The following is a 7,286-nucleotide window of genomic DNA, read 5'->3' as shown; positions in this document are numbered from 1 at the left end:
GGGAAGAAATAATGTAGTAAGTATAGAAGCCAAGAGGGGAAACCTGCCTCTTTAGGGTGCAAGTTTCTTTTCAAATTATGGTTTTCTCCAGATATACACCCATGAGTGGGATTGCTGGATTATATGGTAGTTTTATTGCAACATGGGTGGATCTGGAGATTATCATACCAAGAGAGGTAAATCAGCCAGAGAAAGACAAATATCGTATGACAACACTTATCTATGGAATGCAAAAAAAAATTATACAAATAAACTTATATTAAAAAAATACTGGATTCACAGACTTAGAAAACAGTTTTACGGTTACCAAAGGGGAAAAGTTGGGGGAGGGATATATTAGGAGTTGAGGATTAACATATACAAACTGCTAAATATAAAACAGATGATCAACAAGGACCTACGGCATAGCACCAAGAACTCTGCTCAATAATCTGTGATAACTTATATGAGAAAAGAATCTGAGGAAGAATGGATATATGTATGTGCATAACTGGATCAGCTTGCTGTACACCTGAAACTAACACAGCATTATAAATCAACTATACGCTACTATAAAATAAAGATTAAATTTTAAAAAGGAAGCAATAAAAATTTTAACAAGGGGAAATTTGCAAATCTCTGAAAAGTTTTGTGCAGCTGATTTCCCAGCCAGGACCATACTGGACAGCGTCTCCTGTGGTCTCCAACTTCCTGCCCCTCTCGCCCTGGGCTGCGCTGGCCTGGGCTGGGTGGAGAGGGGAGGGCAGTGGGGCTGGGGCGGCAGCCTGAGTGGCAGCAGGAGGGCGCTGGTGTGGCTGATGGGGGTTCATTCTCTCCGGCTTCCGTTTGGTTCACATGCTCAAAACCACATTTTGGTTGATTCGTGGAAAGTGTGTAAAGTCAAACAGGCCCTACTGGTTGAGACTGTATAAGGGGTAGCTGAGGTGTCAAAAATATATAAGCACAGTTAAACCACAACCAACTTTGCTCACTTTCAAAAGGTCACAGCTAATGGAAGAAAAGATCTCTCTACACAGGCATGTAATTGTTATCAAACACACTAGGCTGTGGGTCATGGTTTCCCATTACGGAAGTATATGCAAGAGCATACTCAGTTGCTTCAGTCATGTCTGACTCTGTGACCCTATGGACTGCAGCCTGCCAGGCTCCTCTGTCCATGGGGATTCTCCAGGCAAGAATACTGGAGTGGGTTGCCATGCCCTTCTCCAGGGGATCTTCCTGACCCAGGGATCGAACCCAAGTCTCCTTTGTCTCCTGCATTGCAGGCAGATTCTTTACCACTGAGCCACCAGGGAAGCCCATTTAAGTATACAGTTCCTCCAATTAACTCCTAGATGATTTGGGAAACTTATGCCCAGAACGTTCAGATGCTGCACCTTCGACCACGCCCTTGACCCTGAAGGAAAGAGCAGACAGGACTCCTTGCAGCACTAAGGTCATCCCTGATGTTCCACCAGCCACCTGTGGTCTTCCCTGATCTGTGACTTACTGAGGCTGCCACATCTTGATTCATTTTCTCAGTGCAGATGGGGTGCCACAAGACCCAATCCCTGAACCAAGCTGTGTGGACAGATGTGAGATGCTTTCTTCCTCATAAGAACAGAGATATGGAGGCCCTGACCTCATCTGTGCAATAGAATCTCAATACACTGAGACATCTATGTCCCACCAAAAGGGCAAAATGACTTGAGTCAACCCTAGCAAGGCTTACTAGGGGCACTAACATCAGATAACAGTGTGATGAGTGAATAGCAGAGGGTTGCTCAGAAACGTGTGCGTGAAGAGCAGAAGTCCCCAGCAACCCAGCAGGTCCAGAGTAGGAGTCCAGGCCCTGCACTCCATCCCTCCAGCCCCACAGGGAAGCTGAGCTCCATGGCTAAGGTCAAGGCTTCAGCTCGCACAGTCTGACCTCACCACACATTCAAGGCATCATCTTTATTCCTCTTGTCTCTTGTTTAACCATATTTTCTATTAGGTAACTATATTAACAAGTATGACCCTCATTTCTATGTGTGTCTGTGCATTTCTATAAAAAGCATAGGCATAAAATAATGTTCAATTCATAGTACGAGTGATAAAAATAAATGATTGCATATTTTTTCTATTTTCTCTAATGGATCCTTTTAAAGGAAAATCTGAGAGCCAACATCTGGGGTCTTTGCCCTGCTAGGAGGAGAGGCCACATCCTTCTCGTCCAGCCTGAGCATCGGCGGAGAGATTCTTCTCAGATTAAAGTCACACACTGATGTCCAACTCAGGCCCCAGCTATGGTCATGGTGTAGACACGGGTCCACTCCTGACACAGGATATTCTCATTGTGATGACACCACTGAAGGCTTGAGGTTTTAGTCCATGGCTGGACTCTGGAGCTCCCTCTCCGCCTCTTTCCTTATAAGAAGCTCCCCTGGTGAGGCCCCAGGCTCCCAGGGATTCTCCACTGTACCTCTATTCTGTGGCCCATTCTTAGACCAAGCACAGATGGAGCCAATTAGATTTGGGTGGCCAGTTTCCACCCAAACCAGCACCATTTCCATCAGACACAGTTTGATTTTTCTTGAATGACAATGAATAATGAAAGGAAACTGACAGATAACACTGTCTTCCTATGAAGCATTGAGTTGAATGTTCCTGTTTACAAAAACAACTTATAATTGAGTGCATTTTACTTCAAACTAGCTGAACACAAGGGAGAATGATTTCATAGAGTTGGTTCAAAATAAGATAACTCAGACAATTTTAGGTGATATGTCAAGAGAAAACAATTATTTCATGATACATAATACAAAACGGTATTTTTTTAATATGTATTCACAACTCACTTTGTCTTCCTGTTGTAATTCTAACACTTTAGGCCAAATACATAATGCAAAACAAGAAAAATAAAACTAATCGTTTTGATAGATTCAGTTTTATTACCTTCTACAATTGTACATATATTGCATGTTCATGAGCTAAAAAATAGAAGAGAAATGTCAGATGTTGAAAAAATACTAAAGAAATCTGAGACATCAAACAAAAATTCCATTCTGCAAATCAAAATAGAGATTTTGCTTACAATGTGATGCCATTCCAATGTCTTAAGAGGTCTTTTGATTAGAAAGACAACACAAGACTTTTCTGCAACTTTGCATTAAGAGATCAGACTCAGTCTCACTGAATATAGGGAATGCAAGGTTTCCCTGGTGGCTCAAATGGAAGAAGCCACCTGCAATGAGAGAGACCTGGGTTCTGTCCCTGGGTTGGGAAGATTCTCTGGAGAAGGGAATGGCTATCCACTCTAATATTCTTGCCTGGAAAATTCCATGGCCAGAGGAGCCTGTCAGGCTACAGTCCATGGGGTCGCAAAGAGTTCAACATGACCGAATGACTTTCATTTACGTCATGACACTATCGTACGAGCCATGGGCAGGCAACACTTTAATGTATGTGAATATGATACCATGTCCGTGACATAACACAATAAATAAATTCTTTATTAACCATTCAGTAACATCAGCAGGGTGTCTTCATTTCAACTTTCAAAAAAGGAGACCCCATCTGATGACTTTCAATGAAGGGTCTTTTCATGCAGAAAAAGACAGAAGACGTCAAATATAGGAAGTGTAATATGAAAGGGCACAAGCTGGAATCAAGATTACCAGGAGAAATATCAATAACCTCAGATATGCAGATGACACCACCTTTATGGCAGAAAGTGAAGAGGAACTCAAAAGCCTCTTGATGAAAGTGAAAGAGGAGAGTGAAAAAGTTGGCCTAAAGCTCAACATTCAGAAAACGAAGATTATGGCATCCAGTCCCATCACTTCATGGGAAATAGATGGGAAACAGTAGAAACAGTGTCAGACTTAATTTTTTTGGGCTCCAAAATCACTGCAGATGGTGACGGCAGCCATGAAATTAAAAGGTGCTCACTCCTTGGAAGAAAAGTTATGACCAACCTAGATAGCATATTCAAAAGCAGAGACATTACTTTGCCGACTAACGGCCATCTAGTCAAGGCTATGGTTTGTCCTGTGGACATGTATGGATGTGAGAGTTGGACTGTGAAGAAGGCTGAGCGCTGAAGAATTGATGCTTTTTCAACTGTGGTGTTGGAGAAGACTCTTGAGAGTCCCTTGGACTGCAAGGAGATCCAACCAGTCCATTCTGAAGATCAGCCCTGGGATTTCTTTGGAAGGAATGATGCTAAAGCTGAAACTCCAGTACTTTGGCCACCTCATGCGAAGAGTTGACTCATTGGCAAAGACTCTGATGCTGGAAGGGATTGGGGGAAGGAGGAGAAGGGGACGACAGAGGATGAGATGGCTGGATGGCATCATGGACACGATGGACGTGAGTCAGTGAACTCCGGGAGTTGGTGATGGACAGGGAGGCCTGGCGTGCTGCGATTCATGGGGTCGCAAAGAGTCGGACACGACTGAGCGACTGAACTGAACTGAACTGAACATGAAAGGGCAAAAAGCTACATTTTACTCTGAGTTTTTATAACAAAACTCATGTACCAAACATGAGCTTATATGACAAACATGAGCTGTGACACTGAAGAGACCATGGTTGAGGTCACTCAAGAATTTATTATACAGTATTTTAGAAAACAATCTGCTATTCACACATCCACGTTTTTGCTTCATGTCTGAACACTGCTGGGGGAAGAGAGGATGAAGCGTGCTGGATACACTGATGCAGGCAGGGCCTCGGTTTGCCGTGACTATGGCTGCCTCTGCCATCTGTCTGTCCCTATGCCGGTGCCCCCATCTACTCCATTCAGTCCACCACTTTTCCTTTCTCTTTTTAATTAAATGTACTTTAAAAAATAAAATTGGCATAAAATATTACATTAGGCTCAGGTATACAACACAACGATTCAGTATTTGTTCATATTTTGAAATGGTCACCACACTAAGTCAACATCCCACACTGAATGTAGATACAGAATCTTTTTTTCTTATAACATGAAGTTTTAAGATCTACTCCTTCCCTTCTGTGGTTAAATAATTAAGCAGAGTTACGGCTTTTGCAATTGACTGTTTGTTTGCTCCTATCTGTGAGGCTGAAATGCTTCCTTTGATGATTTGAAGGGACTGAACACTGTGCCCTGACCTGGAGGTACAGGGAGCCCGACTGCCGTGACTGAACCACACCTGTCATCTCAGAAGCTCCAGCACACTCCAGAGACGACCCTCCTGTGCAGACCAGAGTGGGTGCTGGTACAGACGGGGCGCCTGAGTCCTGGCTCTGCCCCTGCCAGCTGTGGGACCCTGGACCAGTCACTCCCCCTCAGTCTTTCCTGCCAGTGGAGACTAGGACAGTACCACCTCCCGCGACTGCTGCCCTTGCTGCCCTCAGAAGTCAGGGTTTGTCATTAAATCATGCCTGACATGGAGACATTCTGGCTCCAAGAAACAAAAATGAACTAAGTCATCCTTCTTCAGAAATGTGGGACTCTGACGTAGTTTTCATTCTTCACCATGTATACCTATAAGGAAAATGTTTTTAAAATCCACATTATAAAAATATGGCTATATAATCACAACCATATTCTTTAAATTTTGATTTTAAAACTACTCAGAGTAATACACACAATGTGGTGTGAATAGCACTGCAAAGTCTTTGAAAATTGCACTATCTGGACCTGCCTGTCAAGAGCATTCCATAACTGGGTCAATTCCCAGCTAACAAAAAATCTCAGACACTCCATAGTATTAAACACTGCTTAAAGTCCATAACAAGATATTCCAAATGTGCAGGATATAATCCCAAATTCCTTACCTTATAGAACCCGGAACATCACAACATGGTAATATAAAATAGTCAGTTACCAGATGCCTATCCTGAGAGATCGCAGATGTTGGAATCACAGAAAATTTAAAGTCATTAGGATGATCATGAGAGAAAATGGAAAGAGAGGGGGAGACAGAGAAGTCAAATCAATAAAAAATATAAATGGAGAAATAGAAAAGGAAAGACAGGTGGTAGAGATAAGCAAGAAGAGAGACAAAAAGTAACAGAAGTAGAGACGAGGAAGGAAATTGTAAAACAGAGGAGAGATAGAGAGAAAGAGAGGGAAGAAAGTCAGAGCTGGAAAGAAAGAGAGTGTGGGGTAGCCATAGAAATAGAGAAGATCTGTGCACAGAGATGGAGAAACAGAGGGAGGTGGGGAAACAGAGGGAGGTAGAGAAACAGAGGGAGGTGGAGAAACAGAGGGAGGTGGAGAAACAGAATGATAGAGAAAGGACTGGTCAAGAGGCAGAGCTGTGCAGCAGCTGGGAGGGCTGTCTAAACCCATGACATAATTAGGGGCCACATGATGCTGTTACAGGCATGTATATGTGTGTGTATACACTCACACACCACAGGCACTTGATTCTTCTCCTGATGGGCACTTGGCTTGTTCCCGGGCCTTGGCTGTTAAAGCAGTGAACACAGGGGTGCAGGCATCTCTTAGTGTTTTGTTTTCTACGGATAAACCCTCAGAAGTGGAACTGCTGGATCATGTGGTAGTTTCATGTTTAACTTTTTGAGGAAACTCCATACCGTTTTTCATAGCAACTACACCAATTTACATCCCCACCAACAGTGCACAAGGGTTCTATTTTCTGCCCATCTTCAACACGTTATTTCTAGCCTTGTCAATAATAGCCATTCTGACATGGGTGAGGTAATATCTCATTGTAGTTTTGATTTGCATGTCCCTGAATTTCAGGAAAAATCTACGTTTTTAGTTTGTCTGTTCCAACTATTGAGAAGTTCCTTATTTTTTCATGAAATCTGGACATTCTGTATGAGGCACTGTTCTACTTGAGGATGAACATGAGTCCTCTCTCCAACTGATTTATAACACATGCACACACACGAACACACATCCATTTAGTTTTAAGGACCGTCAAATGTAGACATAATCAATCGAACTTTCTTATAATAAAGCAGGTTCAGTTCTTATTGGGTTCTCTGGTTGCTGCCTCCGAGTTTGCTTACAGGGGAAAAAGGAAAGGTAGTTCAGGGAAGGAATATAAAGATGTCCCCGGACAAGACCGTGGCAGCAGCATACACACTGACATGCTGAACTGCGGGGAACTTAGCCCCGCTCAGGACTGCTCACTCCATAGGCAACAGGCAAGCTTGGCCCATGGCTCTCCTCCCCTCAGTTCGCATTTGATCTATCTGCTTGCAGTTCTGAGTTCTCAGTGCTCAGGCCCCTCCTCTCCTGTGGGGGAGATGGCAGCTCCCAACCTGCCACAGGGGGGCCCTCAAGAAAGGGTTGGTGCAGAGAGGTGGGGCTCCTCCCC

General features: G+C 43.5%; 1 long non-coding RNA gene across 1 annotated transcript; it reads right to left on the bottom strand.

The window, feature by feature from the left end:
* Nucleotides 1-2,782: 2,782 nt before the first annotated feature.
* Nucleotides 2,783-6,222, bottom strand: LOC132659736 (uncharacterized). The gene is made up of 2 exons (XR_009600486.1): nt 5,770-6,222; nt 2,783-5,476 (listed from the first exon to the last, which is right to left on the bottom strand). It is a non-coding gene; the product is annotated as an uncharacterized LOC132659736 (long non-coding RNA).
* Nucleotides 6,223-7,286: the final 1,064 nt, after the last annotated feature.

Source organism: Ovis aries, chromosome 4 (assembly GCF_016772045.2).
Source record: "Ovis aries strain OAR_USU_Benz2616 breed Rambouillet chromosome 4, ARS-UI_Ramb_v3.0, whole genome shotgun sequence".
Taxonomy (NCBI): domain Eukaryota; kingdom Metazoa; phylum Chordata; class Mammalia; order Artiodactyla; family Bovidae; genus Ovis; species Ovis aries.
The sequence above is the reverse complement of the archived record's forward strand: the minus strand, read 5'-3'. Positions and strand labels throughout refer to the sequence as shown.